Source organism: Macrobrachium nipponense, chromosome 33, assembly GCF_015104395.2.
Source record: "Macrobrachium nipponense isolate FS-2020 chromosome 33, ASM1510439v2, whole genome shotgun sequence".
NCBI classification, from domain to species: domain Eukaryota; kingdom Metazoa; phylum Arthropoda; class Malacostraca; order Decapoda; family Palaemonidae; genus Macrobrachium; species Macrobrachium nipponense.
In genome coordinates, this window is record NC_087219.1 from 39,614,735 (window position 1) to 39,637,001 (window position 22,267).

General features: G+C 49.6%; 1 long non-coding RNA gene across 3 annotated transcripts in view; it reads left to right on the plus strand.

The window, feature by feature from the left end:
* LOC135203103 (uncharacterized) overlaps nt 1-22,267 on the plus strand; it is a 258,246-nt gene that overhangs the window by 131,192 nt on the left and 104,787 nt on the right. The gene's annotated exons all lie outside the window — the stretch shown is intronic.

Here is a 22,267-nt window from a genome sequence, read left to right on the forward strand (position 1 = left end):
CATAGGCTAGTTGCCAGTTATTACGAACGGGATATTGCTACGGCAGCCGTACCCGTACCCCGATCGCTGTAGATATTGGTACGGCAGTGAATTGCGCATGCGCGAATCCTTGGTTACACCCAAAGCTATAGTCTTGGGTTACACGGTACACCTTAGGTATCAGTGACAGCAAGAAAAATGGCAAAGGAAACGGCATGAACCACGGAATAATACATTAGTTTTCGCCGTAAAAACATGTTTTGAGGCTTATCGAGCTGGAAAATAGCCAGAGACATCTATGAAGACTCAAACTTTCAAAAATTGTATTACTTACGTATCGGCCCTGAGAAGAAAAAAAACTCCGAAGAGGAGATTCAAAGAGGATTATATATAAATATATACACTACCATCGTGTACCTTTGGTGACTTTCTCGGCCCTTTTATCTGCAGGACATCGGCAGTTCCAAAGGGCCACCTATATACACCTACCGCGATCGGGAAACGGCTGCCGTACCATTATCCTGTGCCTAATATTTATCCTTATTACAATACCTAACCTACGACAGTTTTGGGACTAGGGTAAGCTAAGCCTTCCCTTTACTGTCTAGCAGGGCTTTCAGTATATGGCTACATTGCCGTAACCAAGGCCCGTCAAGGTACTAGACTAAACAATAAGGGTTAACCGAAGGATCATGTCATACAGACGAGGCTTATGAAGCATGCTGCAGATTTATCTTCCTGTAATGAAATATTGGTAGATCTGAGCCCTTTTACCGCGGCGAACTAGACTATATGCCAGTTGACGTTTTTCTATGCAGTTGTACCTCCTGAACAAGAGTTAAACTATTTTTTTCGGTCGGTTGTAATTAACCTGTAATTTACCTCTGAACTCTTATCCTACGGTAAGGGGGCCCGATGGGAATGCGGGTTTCTGGGTGGGGTAAAACACTTGGAAGGATTATGCCGTCCAACTGTATCCTACGGTAAGGGGGACCGATGGGAATGCTGGGTTGGGGTTGGGTAGGGTAAAACACTTGGGTGAAGGGTTTGCTGTGTTATTGTGTCATTTCCTCTCATTTATGACATTTGAAACACGAAATACAAGCTGAAATAAAGCGGTAAATCAATAATGGAACCGTTACTTAGCCGAAATCCACTAATTACTACTGTTATTATGACACCGAATCCTACTACGCATGCGCCATGATATAACGGAGCTTTTAGTTCAAGACACAAACTTCCTTAGGACTCGTTAGGAGATGAATTGGGGGGGGGGGGGGTGATTTGTAGGGGTTTACATGTATGAACCAATCATGTTGCATTATTTACCTACGTTGCGTAGGAGGTTTTTGGGAGGATTCATGCATTGTTATAATCCTCCTTTTTTCTCATTTGTTTTGCAATTGTGTAATATTATTTCAACCTTTTATTACTGTTCCGTTTATCATAGTATTGTTTAATATGTGCTCTGCCTTGTTCTCATTTCATAATGTTGCCTTATATATCTTACAATATTACATTACAATTGAGGGCCGGCCCCTGAAAGTCTCCTGAAGGGTGGAACTAGAAGGCGGTTTTAGGACGTTTTGATCAAAGACCTTTCTGTCAATGACGTGAAATTGATTGTATTACATTTTTCGTGAAACTAGTATTACATAATTTTATTTTAGGCATTCCAATGTACACATGCATTTTTTCTCCCTTCTTTTTTCTATATTCACCTTTACATGCCTGTCTGACCCGTAACAATTTCTTAGATGATATTTTACTTATAATATTTACTTTCATATATCATCTTTCTGAAAGGGGGGTTAGTTAAGTTACGGGAGATAACCTCATCCCCCCATTCTTGTAACACATTGTTCTAGGTTAGGTTAGAATCCTAAACTGTTTTACACTGCTAACAATGTTTTACTTTGAGGGGGGTATGGGGTAGGGGGCGGTCAGGTAACATGTTCTACTTGGTTAGGTTACTATCCTAACCTATATGTTACATTTCTAAGATCGTCTTCCTTTAAGGAAGGGTATGGGGGGCTCTGCCTCCCCGGTCGTCAGGTAACTCGTTCTACTAGGGTAGGTTGGTTAGGTTACGATCCTAACCTATATGTTACACTTCTAAGATTGCCTTCCTTCAAGGGAGATCCTGGGGGGCGGAGCCCCCTCAGTCAGGTAACTCGTTCTACTAGGTTAGGTTAGGTTGGTTAGATTATGATCCTCACCTATATGTTACACTTCTAAGATTGCCTTCCTTCAAGGGGGTTACGGTCAGGTAACTCGTTCTACTAGGTTAGGTTGGTTAGGTTACGATTCTAACCTATATGTTACACTTCCAAGATTGCCTTCCTTCAAGGGGGTTACGGGGGTCCAAGCTGCCTTCCCCCCCCCCCCCCAGTCAGGTAAAATGTTCTACTAGGTTAGGTTACTATCCTAACCTATATGTTACACTTCTAAGATTGCCTTTCTTTAAGGGGGCTATGGGTGGTGGGGGGCGGAGCCCACTGGTTAGGTTACACAATTTTTCTGAACTGGCCACTCTGATCCTTGAAACTTGATAATATTCTATTCATTATTCACAAAAATGGTCTTAGAATGGTACTTGATAATTTATACTTAAGTACCAGATGTGTAAATACCAGATGTAAAAAACTATATATATATAATGTATGGAATATTAGCTGTTATGTAAAATATGTGTTCCTACTGTAAGATTAAATTTTCATTGCAATATTTTTTTATTTTAATAATAATACACGATCTTTGGTTTCATAAACATAATAGCTATGTTTTGGTTTCATAAACATAAAATAAGCTATGTTTGTACGATTTCACTCAACATTTGTCAACTTCAATTACCCCCAAACAGGCCTCCCTCATTTCCTATATTGTCCACCCATTACAAGACCGTGTTCGTGTTGTTTTCTTTTTCACAAAACATGAATATTTAACCCCACCCCATCCTCCCTACCCTGTTTCGTGGTCCTCCGTCCCCCCCCCCCCCACCCCCCTCCTCCTGACAAGCTTGCTAGAGCCTAGTGTCTCACGTTCACTTATCAACCAGTACGATGGTGGAGAAGTCCCTGGCACACTCCACCAGGACACCTCCTCAGGGCCCATTACTAACTCGACTCTGCCCCGTGCATGTGTTAACTGTTTCGTTAGTTATGAGGACTTTTCAGCTCATTACTCCGGGCAGTATGAAAGGTTGGTAATATACTGTCAAGATCACAGACTTTTGAGGAAACACGCCTTTTGCCCTCATTGTGGCAAGAGTGTATACTTGACCTGCAAAGGAAGGGGTTCAGGTAACATTTAATATTCGTTGATGTTTTGTGTGTTACCACATTATATTTTACAAATCTAAAGTAGGTTAAAACATTCGGAAACTCGGAGGTTTGCAACTGATTCGAAGGACAAGCTTTTAAGTTACCTCCCTAGGTATGCATCTGCACACTTGATCATTCTCCATAGTGTCTTGCAACAATTTAACAATTGTATTTTTTTTTCGAATTAGTAGCCCGGCTTGCCCTTATTTTGTGAATTTAGATTTTCTTAATTTTGGTTCTAATTAGAGCATACTTCCCTTGGGTTTGATGATAGAATACCTAAGCCAGCCATGTGTTGACACGGAGTCTTGGTCCTAGAACTGTCTAACTTAGTCTGTGTTAAAATAGTTAAATTTGTTCACCACTTGACCTGTTGATTCAGATAGTTAAGTTTCACAAAATTCTGAATCTGTCAAAAGAATGGCTGTGTAAGTAAACGACGGAACATTTTCCCGTAACGATGGGCCATGAAGAGGAACATAGCCTATTAATGTAGCCTATAATGATATTTACTTATGGGATGATGTATCCTTTAAGAGTTGTACTACTATCAGATTCATAGGTTAGGTTAAAGGTATACATATCCCTGTGTTGTACTACTGGCATAATTATTTAATTTGAAAAGGGGGTTGGGGTCCAGTTTTTTTACTGTGATTTTTATGATATAACTCATGAGACATTTCTCTCCTGCTGCTATTTTTGTATTATAAGCATGTTTCTGTATTTCTAGCTAATTACTCTGCGCCACTTTTACCTAGAAATTTATTTTTTCTCACAGTTTTAGTGCTTTTGATGAAGCAGTTTTAATCTTTTGAGGGTCAACTGTCATTTACCTCCTATCTCGACCTAACAATGATTGGGGACTTTGGGGGTTTTTGGTTGGGGGAGAGCACACACAAAGCGGCCATGTTTGTGTTCTGGTAGGGGAGGGGCGACCGGATGCACAAACCCTCGGAGGCTCGGAGCCATGTGTTCCACAGAAGGGAGCAGCTAGGGATGGTCAGGTGGGGGTGGGGGGGTAGAAGGTATGAGTTGTTTTAGAAGGATGGGGTGTTAGTTGTAGAAACTTGAACAAATAACAATTGATCAACAAAGTCTACTTCTACATCAAAAGCACAAAAACTTAGGCAAAATAAACTGAAATCATGTCAACACACCTATAATTTAATGGGGAAAATTCAGTTAATTTAAGAATAAAAAGACCGCATTGTTGACTATACTCTGTTTTTTTTCATCTGTCCAGCAGCCTGTGGTGTTTTTGTATGGTAACACTGGCGTCCCAGGCTTTGGATAGTTACATTCAGCTTACATTCAACGATTATAATAATATCCTATTTCGAATATTAACGGTGTAATTTGCATACAGTAAATTATTAAAACACTTTTCAGTTCAAATGTACACCCAGATATCCTTTTATTTACCTAAAACTTACAATTAGCGTAACTATCTAAAGCCCGGGACGCAGTGTTACCATACAAAAAACACCACAGGCGGATGGGACAGATGAAAAAAAAAAAACAGAGTATAGACTGTAACTCGCAGTTAACTAATGTAAAAAAACGAAATTGACTTAGATGTACTGGGTGAGTGACCAGGCCTGTGATTGTCAAAAGAATGGTTGGGGGGTGTTTAAGGCTATGGGGGAATGGTGCTTCATGCCTTATCCTCAGTTTTAAAGAGTCTTGGCAAGAAGGGTTGTACAGGCAGGTATTGCGCTGTGCGCCCTCACCACAGGGGTTGAAGGAGGACAGCAATGTTTTAGGGAGTGGGGGAACACCGCTTTGCGCCTTATCCACAATTTTATAAGGTTCTTGGCAAGAAGGGTTGTGCTGGTAAGAGGTAATATTGCACTGCGCGTGTTTGCCACAGGAGTTAAGGGAGGTTAGCAATGTTTAAGTGGGTGTGGGAACGGTGTTCGCACCTTATCCACACTTTTAAAGATTCTTGGCAAGAAGGTAGTACTGGTAGGAGGTAATATTACACTGCGCACCCTCACCACAGAGGTTAAAGGAGGTTTTAGCAATGTTTAAGTGGGTTGTTGGAATGGCGCTTTGCACCTTATCCACAATTTTAAAAATTATGGCATGAAGGGTTGTACTGGCAAGAGGTAATATTGCCACTGCACGTGCTCACCGTGGGTTACAGGAGGTTAGCAATGTCTAAGGGGAGTGGCAGAATAGCTCCCTGCACTTTGTGCCACAATTTTGAAGATTCTTGGCAAGAAAGGTTGTAGTACTGGCAAGAAGTAATATTGCTCTGCGCAGCTCACCGCGGGTTACAGGAGGTTGTAACATGATTGGTTGGATACATGTTTGTCGTTCTATCCCCCAAGAAAAACCCCCACTATTTCCCTCACTTAGAATTCGGTGTGTGAACCAAAAGCTCCCCTATAACATGGCACATGTGTCGTAGCATTTGATATAGTAGTAGTAGTCGTAGTAGTAGTAGCTGAAATTTGACAAACTGCTACATTTTTTTGTTTATTAGTCGTCTATTTGCACTTGTATTTTGTGATCCAAACATCATATGGAACAGAAATAATACAATAACATACTACAACCTTCTCCCAGGTGATTTACCCCACCCATAACCTCACTTTTTTTATCAGTCCCCTTTACTGTAGGATAGTTCTGTGGTAATCATCTCCCCATGGTCTCCCCCCACCCAAAACCCCACATTCCCAATGGGTCAATCCTTACCGTAGGATAGAATTCTAAGGTAAATTATATCCAACCAACCAACAGTAAATTGTTAACAAGAAACTGAAATAGTATATGCAAATTCCAAAGAAATTCCCTCGATGCAGAGTTATTAGCTAGATATACCTTCCCTTAATTATTAGCTGTAGTGGTTAGAAAACAAAAATAAGTGTTTTGTCCTCCATCAGTGTTGTTCCCATAGACATGAGTTGAAGTTTTATTTTTACTCAACCGTCAGAAGTGAAACAAATTGCTAATACTACTGTTGGGTTTGCAATGACACAACGTCCTGGAGACTGAACTTTATTACAGGATAACTCCGGGAGCCAACTGACCTCCGCAACAGCGTATACAGAATTACCAATAACGGGATGCATGCTCGGCAGCGCATGGCGAAGAATACATCCCCCCTCACTCAAGAATATACTTATACATGGCAAAAATAAAAAGGGGAAAAATACAAAACATATCGTACATCTCCCCCCAAGAACATTCTTATACATGACAAAAAATAAAAAGGGGAAAAATGCCCTTAGATCAATTAGAAATGAGAGAAGAGAAGAAACAAAAAATTAAAAGTAAACAAATTCTCGATGCATACACAAAAAACGAAATAAAATACATAAATTCTCTGAAAAGAAATATCAATTCCTGATGCAATTGCATACAAAAGATAATAACATCACTCTACCAAAGTCTTTGAGCCACTTGGGTTTACCTGCGGCTCTTCTGGGCCTATCAACGACGTTGGGCTCCTGTGTGGTGCGTGTCCCCTGTTCTGTCGGGGTATGGTTTGCGGAGGACTCGTGCTGAGGACATGGGCGTGCCAGAGGGTGGAATGATGACTCTCAGGTGTCGTTCTGTTTCTTTTTGACAGCCTGCCGCTCCCGTTAAGCTTGACGGTGTACTGACGATGGGGCTTTGTTTCTGTTACTATGCCCGTTCGATCCCATTGCTTGGTAGCTGGTTTTGTATGCGTACATGGGTACCTAGTTCGATGGGCGGCAGTCTTCTGGTAGTGCCAGGGATGCGCATCGCCTCCTGCGACCTTGCCACTTGTAACTCCCTTCGACGTATTGTCTGCCTCCAATATCTGTCTATTAAAAACAGGTGTCTCCTGGCCGTCGGTACCCATACGCCGCAGCTGGTGACCCGTTGCAAGCTGAGACGGCGACTTGTTAATTTCCCTGAGAGGAGTGTTGAGATACTGAAGTATCGCCAGGGCCATTTTGTCTGACTCAAGGGCTCCACCCTTTAACGTATTTTCCCGGATGTAGCCTCTTCGCCGATTTGACAGCTGCTGCTGCCTGCCGTTAGACTGGGGATACTGGGCGACGACAGCCGGACCTTGACCCCCCATCTCTTGAAGAAGGCCTCCATCTCTCTCTGGCCAAGTTCGTGCCTCCGTCAGTTGATATTTGTTCTGGGGCTCCCCAACACGAGAAATATGATCGAAGGTGATTACTGATTTTGTTAGACGTGCACCATTGGGGAAAATGAGCCACCTCTAACCAACCTGTTAGTCTATCCGCATACACCATGTATACACTGCTTCTATCTGGAACATATCTGCGACGACTTGCTGGAAGGGATATTCCGCAGGCGGCGTGTGTATCATTTCTTCCAGGAGGCAGTGAAGGGGCATGTTCATCGCATGAAGTACATCGGCGCGGGCGGCAATGCTGAAGGTCCCCTTCTATTCCCGGCCAATAGGACCGACTGCCTGGCCCTTCTAAGCATCGAGTTCAGAGGCCTTGGTGTCCTGCGTGTAGGTTAGCAGCTACCTGGCGGCGTAAATCCTGGGGGTATAACCAAGCGAAACACATCCTTGGTCCACTGAGTATGTACCAGATCCTGGTGATGGCTAGCCGGTCCCTTCCCGAACGCTGAAGAAGGGGCGAAGGCAAGCGAGTTCTTGCGACTTCTGTTGGGGCCAGTCGCCCGCTGCACCCTTGCAAGCAAGAGCTGATATACAGGGTCGTTAGATGCGGCGCTCCTGACACAGTCTTCATCCAACACGATGATATCCGGTTCCAAGGCGGCCACGGTTGCACATGCCACTGCCACTTGAATGTCATCCTCCAAATCCACGTCGGAAGCTTCGCGGGGTGCTCGCATGGTCGGGTACCTTGAAAGAAAATCCGCGGTAGTGTTCCTTTTTCCGGGCAGGTATTTCATGTGGACTTGAACTGGAGTGTCTTCTCTTTCAGTTGAATAATCTCGGTTGATGACGTCCTTGAGGGCTCTGTCACCCAGCAGCTTGACGAGAGGACGGTGGTCCGTGATGATGGTGAGATTAGGACACCCAAGTAGGAACAGCCTGGCCTTCCGTAAGCACCAGGTAACTGCCAAGGGCTTCTCCTTCTACGGGGGCATACCAGCTTCAGAGGAGGTGAGGTGTCGACTACCACACAGGGCAAGGCGCCAGCCGCCCTTGCAACAAAAGGGGCTGTCAGCTGACTGACAAATACAATACTGCTGAAGGACTACGAAACCCGATACCTTCTTTACTCCAATCCGTCATTATCGTCGTAGGGCGTGTTTTGTCGTAATATGCCAAGCCGTCCTTGGCTAATTGACAGATGACCTCCTGTGCCTACCTGAGTTTGTCACGTAGCTGACTATCCCAGTAAACGTTTTTTGCCAGTGGGCTTCTGAGGAGGTCCTAAAGGGCTCCATGATGGGCGCCGTTGCAAGGAAGGGAGCTAACTGATTCACGAACCGGACCACGACCTAATATCCGTGATGGCGGGCTTCTCTGGCATATGGAAGTTACGAATGGGGTCTAGTCGTTCGTCTGCGGGTTGTATGACTCCCATCCCAGGTAATAACCGACGAAAGTGACCTCTCTCTTGCAGAATTTAAACTTCTCGGGCTTGAGTTTGATACCTGCAGAGGCACACGTTGACAGGAATTCATATACATGCCAGAACGCCTCTTCAATGCTGTGATTGTATACAAAGTGTCGTCAATGCATTTATGCTTTCTGGTTGATGTCTTGCAGGGCATCATCAAACCTTTTTGTGTAGGCGTCCGACGCCGAACAGTGACCCATGGGTGTTCTACGATAACAGTATCGTCCCCATGGAGTGATAAAGGTCGTAAGCAGGGCGGCTGTCTTCGTCCAATTCCACTTGATGGAAACCCCAGTGGGCGTCCGCCGTAGTCTTGTACGTATGAATGGGGATGCTTGTAAATCATGTCGAAGGGTGCCGGGTATGATGAGTTTCCCGAAGACAGTGGGCGTTGAGGCGCTGGAAGTCTACTGTGCGGCGAGGTTGACCCGTCTTCTTGGCGAAAACGACCATCCTTGCACACCATTCCGTTGCATCCCCCACTGGGGACTGGTTCTATCACGCCCTTCCGAACGTCCTCGTCAAGTTGAGCCTTGACCTCCTCTTCCCAATGCTTAGGGATTGTCACGGGCGTGTGACAGGCATAAGGCACGGCATCAGGCAAACAAATGGATGTGGTGCTGCTTGCCCGTCATGACAGGTAACGGTTCCCTGGTTGTATTAAAGTTGTTGAAGAGAAATGCCGTAATAACCACTCCTCAAGTCTCGGTATATTCTCCTCCAGGCGGCGGGATGGGTAAGGTGGCTGGCTTCATTGTCTAGGGGAGTTAAGCGTGCGACGTCTTCATTAAGCTATCAGATCAGCTGATGCAACGAGATGGTAGGGGTGAGGGAAGTCAGGGGTACTATTTCCCAGCTCCTTACAAGCATTCAGCGATATATAGAAGTTCTTGGCCGTCGGCCACAAAGTAAAACCTCCTGCTTCGTGCGTCGCCCACCTATATCAATGAAGCATGCCGTTGATCCAAGACATCTCAACTCGGAGATTAGCTACGTCCCTCAGACCTGTTCGCGGCTGCAACTCCAGTGAATTTATTTGCAGTCTTGAGAGAATCGTGGGTCCGGCAACGCAGATCTGTGCTCCTGTGTCTGCTACGACGAGTGTGGATACTGAATTCAGTTTCTATGGGAAACCCAAGCCTTGATCGTGGGGTGGGGCAAGAGGTGCGTGTCTGCAACAATCGCTAAACTCAAGGCAAGCGGCGCTTTCTTCGTATTCCTGCAGCATTTCTGAAAAGTGCCCTACCTTTTGGTACCCGTGGCACGTCCATACCTCTTGCTGGGCACGACGCTCGAACCCAAAAGGGATGGCGCCCCCCACAATTTCCGCAACGCTTCACATTGGAATTGCCGCGCAACACCGCGGACGTCTGGCTCTACGTCATCAATGCCTGTGACGTCATCACTCGAGGCGCCAGCAGACCCCCTCTCACTGATAGCGACTTGCGCGGGACATTTCTTTCAACATCTTTGGCGTGCAGCTTCGAAAGCTGCAGCACAGTGCCTGAAGGGCATCTACACTCTAAATGTCTCACATGCCTGAAAAACATGCCTCTTTAATACAGGGTCACTGAGGCCTACCATTATTTTCCGCAACAGCATGTACTCTATTAAACACTCCCCCGCATTTGGGACACTCAAAATCACAGTCGGTGGCCTTCTGAGCACACCTCGAAAAATAGTCGCTCACTAATTCCTCGCGCCTTGTGCGAGGGCAAAGAATTCAGACCACTGAACTGCCTGATTCGACGACCACAACACAATATTTCCCGATGGCGTCCAGAGCGCGAGGGCATTCCATTTGGCATCTGAATACCGAGCGTCCAGTGCACGTTGCAACGCCGGTACACAGTTGAGCCTAATGTGCAGGACAACATCCTGCGCGGGGGGAACTTGTTAAGGTGAATCCAATACGTCATCAAACTCTCCCAGGATCTGAACGCTGCCGAGGACATTACCGCCTCCACACTTCTCAGGGCAGCAGAGAAACAGGAACGGGTTTACCGGCACGTGCTCCTGAACGGGAAGGGCATCCTGAAGGGAACGGATGGCACTGCTGGTGGTCTGCAAATAAACGTCTGTGCTTGCATGACGGCCTGTGACAAGGCCCTTGGCATTGCATGTGAGGCACGCCTCGGCGTGGCCTGGGGTGGTCGACGTATCTGGGGCATGGCTTGGTCCTTATCCTACTCACTGCGCCATGTTGGGTTTGCAATGACACAACGTCCTGGAGACTGAACTTTATTACAGGATACTCGGGAGCCAACTGACTCGCAACAGCGTATACAGAATTACCAATAACGGATGCATGCTCGGCAGCGCATGGCCGAAGAACATATCGTACAAACTACCATATTTTTCTTACTGTTAAACTAATGTTTCAGTAGCCTAATACAGTGTTAAGAATGTCAGTATTAGTAGGCACTGGCAAATAATTACAAGAGATATTCACTGTAATTCCTTTTGAAAGAATGAATTGTGGTCCTGTAACTGTAGTATGATTTCTTATTTTTAATTTTCAGTATCAGTGAACTCTGTATCACATGAAAATACAGTTTGTTCCGACACGGCATACAAACCTTCGGTCCTTTTACAATAGGAAAGGACTAGCGGCAGCTGGATAGGTCGTAAGCTTTCGAACAAGGGGTTCGGTAGTTAACTGCTTGTCCGATAGGCGCGCGCGCGCGACTGGAGGTAAACTAATCACTTTTGCTTTCGGCCTCACAGCGAGTAGACGTGTGTGTTCGACGCTCTCTGCCCGCTTCTCGTCGTTTGCTTTCCCTTGAGTATATGGTTGTGTTTGTGTTGAGTAATCATTGTAAGTACAATCATTTCCTCTTTATTTCATCATTGTGAGTTATTTGATCAATTATGGAGTCTCCACGCCCCGCTACCCTACCGGAGATTGTCCCGCCGGGTACCGAAGGGCGTAAATGCGGTAAGTTCCGCTCGTTTCCTGAAATTGATCCACATATTTTGTGCGCTCGGTGTCGGGGCCGCGAATGTACCGAGCCGAGCCCGTGAAGTGTGTATGTCATGGTCGGAGGCGCAGTGGGGCTTGTACGAAGGTAGGAAGAAGCGAAGGCCTGCAAAGGAGTCGTCGGAAGCTCTCCGCGACTCCTTTGGTTACGGACACTTCGTCTTCTTTCCTGCCGCCCGCTCTCAGCTCCCACGTTTGGCGCCTTCCCCTTCGGGGGGGGGGGTTTCTAGGTTCCTTTCTCACCGATCTGTCGAGTGTGGAGGGAGGGCGCGAGATACCCCGATGTTGAGTTGTACTCTGGGTCCTCTATCCGTTCGTTCTACATCGCACGGACGGTAGAGGATCCTGCTAATCACCCCGACCTTTGCTTTCCTCAGGTGCTGGCTTGCCGCGAAGGACGACCTCGGGACCAGGTGTGGGCATCGTTGGGTCTGCAGGGCCAGCGTGCCGAGTGTCCAGGGGCTGCCTCTACCATCTCGCTGGCTCTGTGGCGGTCACGCATGCTACGGTGACGACCACTACCACGACCCTTTCAACTCCTGGCTATGCTTCACCTCCTCACTTGGTGTATACCCCGCACGCTGGTCTCTGTTACCAACTACATCGGTGCAGGGCCAGTCGCCGTACCACGGGGGAGTGTGATGCCGCCGCTGGGTTTGCCGTGCTGCCTCGACCGGGACTTTGTGTGCCCGAAGAGCTCGCCCCTGGACCTCCCACCAGTACCTAGGATGTCTGTGCCGCTGGTCCGTCCACCTGGTCTGCCTGTACAGCCTGCCGTACCTGCCCAGCCGCTGTTTACGGACGTGATGTTGCCGACCACTGCTGCCGTTCCTGTATCTGTTCCTGCCGTCTCCACTGCTGTTCCTGTGATTGCCTGCACCTGCTGACGTTGTTCCTGTTCGTGGCGCCGCTGCTCCGATGCCGATCTGTTCGGACAGGTGCGTCCGGGCCCTGTTGCTTCGGCAACAGCAGCCCCGGCTCCGCCCTGGATGACAGATCTGACATCGGTCCTGAGGGAAGCTGACGAAGAAGAAGAAGAAGAAGAGGAGGAAGGTTGTCGTCGTCGTCTTCATCGTCTTCTTCGTCGTCGTCTTCGTCGTCGTCTTCGTCTGCCGCCTCTTCCCCTTCTTCTTCTAAGGCTCCCCCGCCTAAGAAGAAGAAGGTCGCCTCCTCCCCCCCTAAGAAGTCTCCTTCGGGAGCTTCTAAGGGCCCGTCTCGCTCCGGTGAGACGGGGGGTTCTTCCGCTGGTCACCCTGCTCCTTCGGGCGGGAGGACCCGTCTCTTCTTCCGCAAGGAAGAAGACTACGGGGACCAGAGGAGTGCCGGCTAACACCGGCACTTCCTCGCCTGCTGTTAGTGGTTCGACCACGGCAGCAGGATCCGTCTCGGCCTCTCGTTCGCGAGAGGTACCGAGTGTACGTCGACTACCAGCGGGACCGTGCAGCTAGGAACCAGACCTCTGCAGCCAGCTCAGCGTCAGGTTCACGGCACGGAGCGGAAGACTGGTGACAGCCGCTCACGCGACTCTCACCAAGACCAGCTCGCGCGGCGATCAGCTGGCTACCCGGGCTGACGTGACGGTCCACGACGGCCACGGGCTGAGGCTGGGAAGAGGTCCCCCCGTTCGCCGGCACCAGCCACGGCTGGTACCAGCGACGTGACGCGCCGTGAGGATACGCACTGGTCTCACCGTGACAGTGGAGCTCGCCGGTCGCCTGACCGTCACTCTCACAGAGAGCGATCGGGTACGGCGACCAGCACCAGCTCTTCTGACACACGAGACCGGGGCCGCTGTTCTCAGTCCAGCCGTTCTCCACAGCGAGACGGCTCGACCAGGCCTGCAGCTCGATCGCCACTGCGGGTTGACGATCGCCTGCAGTCTTCCAAGCCCACTGGTTCTGCCAGCGAGCGAGGAGGGAGCGTCAGGTCTGCCTCTCCCATACCTTCAACCTCCTCGGGTACACGGGAGGGGCGAGTATTGAGGAGTGATCGTTGAGGGGTGCACCCTCAGGATCCCACCACGACGTCCTACGTACCAGGCACGGTTCGGACGGCCAGGTCGTATGCACAAGTGGCTGGAGGAGACCGAGAGGGGTCTGTCGCTGTTCCCCCCCTCGAGGGGGGAGGGTCTCGGGAGCTGCTCCTGTTCGAGGGACTGGATGGTCCTACTCCACAGGATGCAGTCACTCCTGAGATTCAGAGGAACTTTGCCGATGGTAATTGCGCTGATTCGTCAGCACAACGACCTCGGGGAAGGATCGCCGCTCCCACCATCCGAGCCCACGTCCCGGCTCGAGTCGTTCTGGGGCCCGAAGAGGGAACCCAGACCGACGGTGGGTTTGCCGCATTCTGAGCTTGCCGACTCAGTGCTGGACCAGGTAGAATCTCTTGTCTCCGGGCAAGACGGTTCTCTCAAGTCTGGCAGGTCGAGCAAGCTGCTTCCTCCTCCTCTGCTGCGACAGCGGCGTTTTTACGTGCCATCTGAGGACCCGATGCCGCCCAAACAGGTGAACCCGGAGTTAGCCAGGCTAAGCCGCGGTGTGTCTCTGCAGCAGCTCCTGTCCGAGAACCTATGGGTTCTCACAGCAAGAGGCACTCGGCCTGGAATCCACTGCCATGGCAGCTTTCCAGGCCGTCTCTGGATAGATCTGTGGTCCCCCTCACAGTATCTAAGGTCGCAGCCAACTCCGGGGGAATTTCTCCCGAAGATGACTCGGCCTTTAGGAGACTTTGCCAGTCTTGTTGAAGCCATCCGTCATTCCTTCTTGACCCACCAGACGGTGAACCTGTGGTGGGCCAACCTGGTTCTCCGACGTAGGGACGCTGTCCTTACTCGAGTTTCCAGGGCGGTGCTGGGCGTTGAAGCGGCATTGGGACTCCGCAACGGACCTTTACAGAGTTCCACGTCTCTCTTCCCAGGAGAGATGGTAGACGCTGCGGTGGACAGACGGCGCACTGACGACAGTGACCGTCTGGTTCACCAGGCAGTTTCGAAGGCTTCTGGGCAGCCTCGGACTGCGGCCAAGCCAAAGAGCTCGGCTAGCGCTTCCACGGTGCCTAAGACGGTAGTCGCGTCGAAGCCCCGTGAAAGACTCTGTCTTCTTCGACTTCTGCAAAGGGGAGCCGTAACCAGCCCTCCTCCAGCCCTCCTTCTCCCGAGGAGGCTCTGGGAAGAAGTCGAAGAAAGGGGGGAAACGCTAGGGACGGCGTTCCCCCTCACCTGCTGCCGGAAGTGGGGGGGTGCCTGGCCAGCCATTGGGCAACTTGGCAGCGCTACGGCGCCGAGACCTGGATTGTAGATGTCCGCTTCAGGGAGGGATATCTATTACCCTTCGAATCTCGGCCACCCCTCACCTCCAACCCGTCCAACAGCAGTCCGTACGTTCCAGGGTCATCGAAGGACGTAGCATTGAGACAGGAATCAAGACCATGCTGACGCAAGAGAGCTGTAGAAATCGTCACGGATCAGTCACCAAACCGGGCTTTTACAGTCGACTCTTCCTGGTGGAAAATTCTACGGGAGGCTGGCGCCCGTGATAGATCTCTCTCCCCTGAATCGGTTCGTTCGCCAGACCCGGTTCACGATGGAGACGGCACGTTCCGTGCTCGACTCCATCAGGGAGAACGATTTTCATGCTTTCGTGGACTTGAAGGATGCGTTTTCCAAATACCCATTCATCAGTCCTCCAGAAAGTACCTCCGCTTCATCTCTCGACGGGACGGTGTACCAGTTCAGGGCACTTTGTTTCGGTCTCTCAACCGCCCCACAGGGTGTTCACGCGAGTGTTCACTCTGGTGTCTGCTTGGGCCCGGATTCGCACGGGATACGTCTGATGAGGGTATCTCGACGATTGGTTAGTCCTGGCGAGCTCCCGCTCGCAGTTGCTACAGGACAGGGATCGACTACTCGAGTTCTGTCGCGATCTGGGGATCGTTGTGAACTTCGAGAAGTCCGATCTCGAGCCCAAGCAGAGGGATGAAGTACCTGGGTATGCTGATCGACACTGTAGCAGGGCGAGTCTTCCCCGCAGACTCGCGGATCAGCAGATTCAGGGAGGCAGCCAACCAGTTCCTGTCTCTGCAGAAACAGGTAGCTCAGCGATGGCAAGTCGTGATCGGACACCTGTCGTCACTCGAGAAGTTAGTCCCTCTTACGGGCGGTCTTCACCTGCGGTCTCTTCAGTGGAGACTAAAGGAGAGTTGGTCACAGGCGACGGATCCCCCAGCTTTCCAGTGTCACTGACACCGGATGGTGAGGCAGGACCTAGCCTGGTGGCTGGACGACAGGAACCTCTTAAGAGGAGTGCCCTCTGCGCACTCCCCCCCCGGACATGCAGCTGTTCTCAGACGCATCGACCGGGAGGGATGGGGCCGCACACCTGGAGGAGTTTGCTGACTTCAGGAGTGGGACGAGAACGACAAGCACCTTCACATCAATGGACTGGAACTCAAGGCAGCGTTTCTCGCTCTCCAAGAGTTCCAGGACCGCTTGAGGGACACTCAGTGGTGTTGATGTGCGACAACACCACGGTAGTGGCCTACGTCAACAAACAGGGGGAGGGGCCTAGTGTCTCCTCCCGTTGTACCAGTTGACTCGGCAGGTGCACGAGTGGGCCGAGGCACCTCAATAGAGCTGTCGGCACGCTACATTCCAGGGAAGAGGAATGTAGTAGCAGACACGCTCAGCCGTCTGGATCAGGTGATAGGGACTGAGTGGTCTCTACACCAGGACGTGGCGGAAAGGCTCTTCGACCTGTGGGGGCGACCAGTCGTGGATCTGTTCGCCACCCGGCACAACGAAAGCTTCAGGTTTCTTCTCAGCCGTGCCGGACCCATGGGCAGCTGCAGAGGGACGCTCTTCAACACCCGTGGGACAACCTCTTCGTCTATGCCTTTCCCCCGTTCAGCCTGATTCGCAAGGTGATCAGTCGAGCACTGGTCACCCCGAATCTCAGGATGATCCTGGTGGCTCCCAAATGGCCACAGGCCATTTGGTATCCGGACCTGCTGGCTCTTCTCGCAGGAGAACCGAGAGAGATTCCCCCTTGGCACAACCTTCTCGCCCAGCCACATGTCAAGCGGTACCACCGAGCAGTTCCAGTCCCCTACGATCTTCCACGGCTGGCTGTTATCCACCATCTCTTGCGAACGAGAGGCTTTTCTCGTAGCGCAGCAACAGAGATGGCTGGAAACGTCCGTCAGTCCTCTGCAGCTGTGTACCAGGGGAAGTGGGCCGTCTTCTGTGGTTGGTGTCGTAGACGGGGTCTATCTCCTCTCAGAGCCACTCTTCAGCAGGTAGCGGATTTCCTCGTGTTTCTCGCCGAGAGAAGCTCCTCTCAGTCCCCACAGTCAAAGGATACAGAGCCGCCCTGGCTCTTGTCCTGAACTGAGGGGATTGGACATCTCGAACTCGTTCGAGATCTCCTTGCTTATGAGGAGCTTCGAAAGGTCTTGCCCACCCAGGGAACTCAGGCCCCCCTGCGTGGGATGTGACTCTCGTCCTTAGGAGTTTGACTCGAACACCCTTCGAGCCACTCCGAGAGTCGTCAGACAGGGGATCTGACCCTCAAGACCCTCTTTCTTGCTGGCCCTGGCATCGGCGAAGAGAGTAGGGGAACTTCATGGTCTTTCCTATGATGTACGACACTCCAGGGGATGGGGATCTGTGACGCTCGATTTCGTCCCGAACTTCTTTTGCGAAGACTCTCAGAAACCGTCGGTCCCTGACGACAGGTTCGAGTCTTTCACGATTCCCTCCCTAATGGACTTCACCGACAATGATGCGGATGAGATGCTGCTTTGTCCTGTGAGGGCGCTACGGCGCTATCTGAAGAAAACTCGACACCTCAGGCCTGAGTGTCGACGCCTCTCGTTCGTTAGCACCGGGGTAACCAAGAAACGAAGTATCCAAGAACACACTTTCATTCTGGCTGCGTGAGGTCATCAGGAGGGCGTATGAGGCTGATGGTAGTGACGACATCCGTACGTCCCCCGTCCGAGAGCTCACGAAGTCAGAAGTATTGGCCCCTCGTTGGCGTTTCCGTAAGAACTTCTCCGTGGCGCAGGTCCTGAAGGCAGGTGTCTGGTCTAACCAGACTACCTTCACTCCTTCTACCTTCGGGATATTGCCCACAGGTCCTTGGATACCTTTTCCTTGGGACCCGTGGTGGCTGCTCAACAAGTTGTGTAGCTAACCCAGACCCTCGCAGGCTAGAAACAGCATCGAGTCCTGGTGTGACTGTGTGGATGGATGTGTGAATGAGTGAGTGACTGGCTCCCTCTTCCCGTCTTTTCCTCCTCCTCTACCTGTGGGCAGAGGGCCACGCGTCACTACGCTGGATGAGGACAAGATGCAGGTGAGCTATATGACAGAGCCCCACATCCTATCCCTTTCACTAGGGATAGGAGCAGAATATCCACCACTTCCTCCTACAAGGGGGGGGAAGTGGATGCCTACAAGAGACAAAACCCATGACTTTATATTTGCTCCTGTACAGAACAAGTTCTTACATTGCTGGTACGAAGAGATACGCTTGCCTCTCTCTTAGTACTTGGTCCAGAGGGTCTGACCATTGATCCTGCGGTGCACACCCCGATCAATCGGACAGAGGCTTGGATCCCTCCCTTGCTCTTACGACCAGGGAGGCATTCCAAGGTTGGGCGGGCGAACACCAGTCTGTTCACAAAAGGCTCAGATTCCTCCCACCAAGAAGTGAGTCTTCCTATTGTAAAAGGACGAAGGTTTGTATGCCGTGTCGGAACAAATGACAATTTGTCCAAAATTGCATTTTTCCTAACTATACAAACCTGAGGTCCTTTTACACATAGTCCCCCGCCCAACCTCATGCCACCCCTCACTCTGCAGTTTTTGCTTGGGCCAAAAGCAAAAGTGTTCTTGAATCCCTTATTACCTCATCTTCATATACGTACAGTAATTTATACTATAACTTCTACACAATTTTGCCTAATTTGAATAGGTGTCAGTACCTGAACAAATTAAACAATTAACCTACCAAAATCCTTAGAATCTTATGTGCAAATGTTTCAAGAAGAGAAAACTTTCAAGCTCTGGCAGAGGACAGATGGAGAACAGGTGAGAGGTGTCAGAAAGAAAAAGCTTGCTGAAAAACTAAATTCAATAAGTACTGAAGTGTCTCTTGATAAATTGCAAATAACCCAAAGGATAGAAAACTGTCTACCTATTCTCCTGCAGTCAACACCATTTTGGATGAATTACAATACATAGGCTAGTGGCTTTGCAACCAGTATGTTAACTGGTGTACTGGTAGCCTAGGTTAGTCTTATGGTTGTCTATTCCTTATGTTTAAGTACTGTACTGACTAGTTTGTTGTTAACAGAGTTGGGTATGCTCTTAACCCCAGTCCACTGTAAGTATAGCAAGGCCTTAGAAGGCTAAAAACCCTGGTAAACCTACTGGTCCCAAAGAGTGCCTCTTATCTTTCCCTGAAGAATGTAACATGTTTCCCAATTACTGTTTGTCCTTTAAAACATTCAGTTGTAAGATTGGATAAAAGGAACCTCTTATGTTCCCCCAGACCTTTAATTCAAGGCACCAGTTGATGTTCTTCAAGGTGACTCGGAGAGATTGACAGGATGCCAGAAAACTTTCAATCAATCAATATATCAGAGATTGACTTGGGCTTCTCGAGTGCCATCACTTTTTTGTTTTGTTCATGAAACTTACCTGTCAGATATATATATAGCTGTATTCTCCGAGTCCGACAGAATTTCAAAATCGCTCCCCCGGCACACGCATTGGTCGGCCAGGTGGTTAGTACCCATTCCCGCCGCTGGGAGACGGGTATCAGGAACCATTCCCATTTTCTATTCAGATTTTCTCTGTCGCCGGTACTGTAAACACCTGTTTTTCAGTACCTCCGTCTTTAGGATTTTGAAACTTCATTGCCGCTTAAGTATCCTAATTGTTTTTTGGTTTATTAACTTGGATTTGTGTGGCTAGCATACGCTATCATAAATTGATTTAAATTTGATTTTTCTTGGCTTAAGATGTCTGAATCTACTTTGGCTAGTTTCAGACTTTGTCGTCTGCAAGGGGTAAGGTGAGACTAACGAAACCTGGTAGATCCTCACTTAGTATGCACGACGTGTACATGTTTCTTTGTTGAAAGATCAATGTAATTAGTGTGATGTTTGACTGATTCCGAAGGAAGATGTATGATTCGTATGTACGCAAATTAGAGCGTGATAGAAGCAGGAGGTCTTCCTCCAAGACTGCATCAGTAAATAGAAGTAATGAACCTACTAACCTACTACCTCCTGTAGACTTTATTTTGCCTAACCCTGTGGTAATGGCCTACGGGCCATAGAGGAAGTGTCTGCGAGAGGTAATGCCCTTTCTGTTATGGTGGATTCCATCCGTAATCTTGGAATCTAAAAGTGCTCGCTTTTCAATCAGAGTTTGTGAGTGTAGTGATGTTGTTAGTGCCTCTAGGTCTAGACCTCTTGTCGGACTCCCAGGACTCAGGGAAGTGGGCAAGTCGAAAACCGAAGGAGGGTTACGGGTTCTCCCCACCGATCTAGGTCCCTTCGGCAGGACCTGAAGACACTTCCCAGGCTGCCAAAGATCGTGCACATGCACGAATCCTGAAGGATTTCTTCTCATCCTCCCTCTCTCTCGTCATGCGATTGCTATCGTCGCCTTAACTTTGTGACGTCTTTCCACCGCAGAAGGAAAATAGGACGTCATCGCAGCAGGACGCTTTTAAGCGCCCAGAAAGCTATCATTGTTACTGTGAGAAGGAGGAAGGCGTCCCCCTGCCCCTCGTCTTCTCACAGGATCAGCCCTTCTCGGTTGGCCTCGGTTTTCGCCAAGAGAAGGGCAACACATTTACCGCAGGAAGGATTCGAGCTGTCTGTCAGTCGGCAGTCTCCTTTCTCCTTCTCCTTCTCCTTCTTCTGGCTCGTCGCCTTCTACATCCTCGCTCCCAAGAACGCACAGGCGTCCTTTTGAGGTCGATGAGCGTGACAAAGACGCAAGATGTCGAACAGGCGCCGTCGTCTTTGTCAGGAGTTGCAAACGTCCATAAGACTCGTCCTGACAACGATCACCGTACATCTGCTTATGACGCTAGCGCGATTTTATAAGCGGGCGCGCCCTCGCAAGGACGCCTCTCAAGTTGCTCGTGTTAACGCTTTTGGGTCCGCCGTGTCACGTCAGGAAGCTCTCCATGACGCTTCTCTTGATGTTCGTCGCTCTCCTCTTCGGGACGCTCTTCAATACGCTCACAAGGACGTTATGCAGGACGTTCGGCGTTCTATACATCAAGATGCTCGGCATGGAACCCTCAGAGAGGACTCCTTTCAGGATGCTTGGCGTTCTATGCAATCAGGACGCTCGGCAAGGCCCTTGCAAGGATGCCTTTCGGAATGCTCGGCGTTCCCTTTTTGAGCGAGTTTCTGGAAGTGTTCATTTGCCTTACAAAGACGTAAGATGTCGCACAGGCGGCCGTCGCCTTTGTCAGAAGGTAAGGAAGGTCCTTAAGGCTCGTCTTGAAGACGATTGCCGTCCGTCTTCTTATAGTGCTCACGCACTTCAGGAGCGCGTGCGGCCTCTCCATGACGCCTCTCAGGTGGCCTTTCATGCATCAGGACGCTCGGGCAAGATCCTCGCTGAGATGCCGTTTTTTTTTTCAGAACACTGGTGCTCTATGTACCAATACGCTCGGCAAGACACTCGTGAGGACGCCTTTTGAAGACCGAAGATGCTCGACGTCATAAACATTGAGACGTTCGCCAGGACGCTCGCGAGGACGCTTTTGAAGGCGCTCGATGTCTTACACATCTGGACGCTCGCCAGGACGCTAGCGAGGACGCTTTTGAAGACGCTCGGCAGAGCACTTGCCAAGACGTTCTTCAGAACGATAGGCACCCTAAGCATCAAGACGTTTGGCAGGACTCCTGCAAGAACGCTTGTCAAGAGGACGCTCTTCAGGACTCTCCACAGGACGTTCCTTTACAGGAACTTAATAAAGATTCGGAGTTGGCGGTGAGGCATACCCGAACTACTTCTTCGAAACCTCCTTCAGATAGAGGACCCCTGTTACGAACGGGACCTCAGGGTTTGATTATCGGCCTTTACCGGAACTTCGCAAAGCTTCGGAGGTGCTATTAAGCATTCCCGACTTTCGTCTTTGAACCCAACTTCAAGTAGGAGACCCCTTTTACGAGGTGATAGCAAGAGGAGGGGTCTCAGGGTTTCATTGCTTTGCGGTTGGTTAGGGACCCTTCTCCTTTTCCTGTAAGGGAGAAAGAGTCCTCGAGCGACTCGCAACCTGCGAACGAAGACGCCTTCTGTAAGACTTGTTTGTTAACACTCTCCTCTCTCGCAGTGTGCTTCGTCGAAGAAGAGGAAGTAGCCTGGTCTCGTCAAGATGTCCACTTCGCTTTCT